This window comes from Corylus avellana, chromosome ca5 (genome assembly GCF_901000735.1).
Source record: "Corylus avellana chromosome ca5, CavTom2PMs-1.0".
NCBI classification, from domain to species: domain Eukaryota; kingdom Viridiplantae; phylum Streptophyta; class Magnoliopsida; order Fagales; family Betulaceae; genus Corylus; species Corylus avellana.
Window position 1 is genome coordinate 15,559,001 of NC_081545.1, and position 4,254 is coordinate 15,563,254.

Here is a 4,254-nt window from a genome sequence, read left to right on the forward strand (position 1 = left end):
TTGTTTTGTTGTAGTCCATGTGGTCCCCACATAAGAGGGACCACCCAACAAATCTCCCCCTCCTGATTATGTAGGGGGCTCCACCAAGCCCGCCGCGCTTCTGCAAATTTCAAGCTTTTGCATAGGCAACGGTTTAGTCATCATATTTGACCCATTATCATAAGTATGAATTTTCTCAATCTGTAACAGCTTATCCTCCAGTGCATCACGAATCCAATGACACTTAACATCGATATGTTTCGATCTTGAATGGAAAGTTGAATTCTTACTGAGATGGATGGCACTCTGACTGTCACAGTAAAGCACATACCTCTCTTGCTGTAGACCCAATTCTTGTAAGAACTTTTTCATCCATAACAATTCTTTAGCCGCTTCAGTAATAGCAATGTACTCTGCCTCTGTGGTAGACAAAGCAACACACTTCTGCAATCTGGACTGCCATGACACTGCTCCCCCTGAATAAGTAATCAGGTACCCTGAAGTAGATTTTCTAGAATCAATATCCCCAGCCATATCTGCATCTGTAAACCCATCAAGCACCTGTTGACCACTGCCGAAGCACAAACATACTCTCGAAGTACCTCTAAGATACCTGAGAATCCATTTCACAGCTGCCCAATGTTCTTTGCCAGGATTAGAAATGAATCGACTGACAACTCCAACTACATGAGCGATATCAGGCCTCGTACACACCATGGTGTACATCAAGCTACCCACGGCTGATGCGTAAGGCACTTTCTTCATTTCATCTTTTTCTTTCTCACTTGTAGGACTTTGCTTTGAACTCAAATTCAAATGCCCTGCAAGTGTAGAGCTCACCGGTTTTGCCTTGCTCATGTTGAATCTGTCCAATACCTTCTTGATATAACTCTCTTGTGATAGCCACAATTTTCCTTTCTTCCTATTATGAGAGATCTTCATACCAAGGATATGCTTTGCGGGTCCCAAGTCCTTCATAGCAAAGGACTTACTCAATTCTTTCTTCAGTCTGTCAATTTTACTAGTGTCATGACAAACAATCAACATGTCGTCCACATACAGCAAGAGAATAATAAATTCTCCATCAGAGAATTTCTTCACAAACACACAATGATCTGCTGTAGTTCTCTCATACCCATGATCAACCATAAAAGAATCAAACTTCTTATACCACTGTCTCGGTGCCTGCTTGAGTCCGTACAAGCTCTTTTTCAACTGACACACTAAGTGTTCTTTGCCTTTAGCTGTGAACCCCTCTGGTTGCTCCATATAAATTTCTTCCTCCAAGTCACCATGAAGGAAAGCAGTCTTCACATCAAGCTGTTCGATCTCCAAATTCATTTTGGCAACCAAACTTAAAACAACTCTGATAGAAGACATCTTTACCACGGGTGAGAAAATTTCATCAAAATCAATGCCTTTCTTTTGACCGAACCCCTTTACAACTAGTCGCGCCTTGTACCTTAGCTGTGATCTATTTGGTTCAATCTTGCATCTAAATACCCATTTATTCTTGAGTGCTCTCTTGCCCTTAGGCAATTCCACCAAATCATATGTGTGATTCTCATGCAAGGATTTCATCTCGTCTTGCATGGCTTCTAACCATTGATTTTTCTGGTCATGTAGCATAACCTCTTGATAACTTTCTGGCTCTCCCCCATCAGAAAGTAACACATACTCATTAACTGAATATTTTCTGGAAGGCTGTCGGTCTCTAGTAGATCTCCTCAACTGAATCTCAGCGGCTGGTTCTGAAGAAGCTTGCTCTAGATGCTCTTCTGACTCCACACTATCAATTGTAGGCTCACCATTTTCACCAACTGTATCAACCTGTTCTTCTTGTACATCTCCCATGTGTTCATCATGCATCACACAAGGAGGAATAACTGGATCCAAATCAACACGGTATTCACTGAGAGACTCTGCCTTTTTCTGATCCAAGTCTTCAATGGTTTGATCTTCAAAGAATACGACATCTCTGCTTCGTATGATTTTCTTATTAACTGGATCCCACAATCTGTAACCAAACTCCTCATGCCCATAACCCATGAAGATACATTGCTTGACTTTGCTATCAAGCTTTAACCTCTCATCTCTAGGAATATGGACGAATGCCCTGCAGCCAAACACTCTCAAGTGCTCAAAAGAGACATCTTTCCCTGTCCAAACCCTTTGAGGAATGTCACCATCCAAAGGAACTGAAGGAGAAAGATTTATCAAGTCAACTGCTGTCCTCATTGCCTCACCCCAAAAATGTTTAGGCAATTTTGCATGAGAGAGAATACACCTGATTCTCTCACAGATGGTTCTGTTCATTCTCTTTGCTACTCCATTATGCTGCGGAGTCTTGGGTACAGTTTTCTCAAGCCTGATCCCATGGCTTTTGCAATACTCTTCAAACGGTCCTCTGTATTCACCACCATTGTCTGCACGGACGCATTTTAACTGCCTTCCAGTTTCTCTTTCAACCTTCATATGAAAGACTTTGAACATACCCAATACCTGATCTTTGGTTTTCAAGGCAAACACCCATACCTTTCTAGAGTGGTCATCAATAAAAGTCACATAATAAAGTGCACCACCTAGAGTTTTAGTGTTCATAGTGCAGACATCAGTGTGAACTAAATCAAGAATATTAGACTTTCTTGATGAAGAGGATTTTTGAAATGAAACTCTTCTTTGTTTTCCAACAAGACAATGAGTACAGGGCGTTAGTGACGTACCTTTATTATTAGGTAGGAGCTGTTCCTTGGCGAGAATCTGAAGTCCCTTCTCACTCATGTGACCAAGCCTCTTGTGCCATAGCTCAGTGGAGTTTTCATTCTCAACAACAATCGCATCTCCCTTGACTAGTCTTGCAGCTGTCTTGTAGAGAGTGTTGTTCTTCTTTCCCCTGGCTAAGATAAGAGAACCCTTGCTCAGTTTCCACTGTCCACCTCCAAGGTAATTGTGGTAGCCTTCATCATCAAGTTTCCCAATAGAAATCAAGTTGAAGCGCATTTCAGGAACATGCCTAACATCCTTGAGAATCAATTTGCACCCAATGCTGGTTTCTAGCTGTATATCTCCCATGCCCACAACTTTACACTTTGCTTCATTTCCCATCCTAACCCAACCAAAATCGCCACTGGTGTAGGAAGAGAAGAAATCTCTATGTGGAGTAATATGAAAAGATGCTGCTGTATCAACTACCCACGTAGATTCATCACATGCGAGATTAGCATAAGCTTCATCAAAAGCAAATACCACATCACCATCAGATGCAACTGCTGCAGTGTCTTTTTCTTCTTGACGTTCTTCGTCTTTTCCTTTCAACTGTTCCCTCTTAAACTTTCTTCAATCTCTTCTTATATGCCCAGGCTTGCCACAGTGAAAACATTTTATGTCCATTTTTGAATAGGACTTTCCTCTTGACTTGTCACGACTGTCATACCTGTGAGGTTTTCTGCTTTTACTTCTCCCCCGCCTTTCTATAACAAGTGCCTTTGAATGAGAAGAAATACCTTGCTCTTTCCTTCTTGCCTCTTCATTGAACATGCTGTCTTTTACCATACCCATAGTTATCACACCATTGGGAGCCGAATTACTAAGTGACACCACCAAGGTTTCCCAACTGTCTGGCAAAGAACTCAACACAAGTAATGCTTGCACCTCATCATCTAGTGCAAGTTTCATGGTAGACAACTCGTTCAACATTCCCTAAAAATTACTCAGATGCTCCGTAACACTATGCCCATCTTTGTACTTCAAATTCACAAGCCTTCTTATCACAAAGGCTTTGTTTTGAGCAGTCTTTCGTTCATAAAGACTCTCTAACTTCTGCCAAAGACCATAGGCATCAACTTCTTTGGCTACGTGATGAAAGACACTTTGATCAACCCACTGCCTAATATATCCAACGGCTTTCCTATTCAATTTCTTCCAATCATCGTTGGTTACAGCAACTGGTTTGACACCTTTCAACTCAATGGGGTCAAACAATTCCTTGCAATACAAAATATCTTCCATCCTAGTCTTCCAAATTGAATAATTGGAAGCTGTGAGTTTAACCATGCTATTAGATGACTCTTCCATTTAATTCACACAAGAACTCCACACAAACAATGAACCAAAGGCTCTGATACCACTTTGTTAGGGGTGAACACCAATTTCAGATGCTCAGCGGAATTAATCTACCCCTCTTTGTGCAAATTAAATAGTAACACAATAGCAAAATAATAATCAAGCAAACCCACAAGCAAGACACCAAGATTTTTACGTGGAAAACCCTCCAAT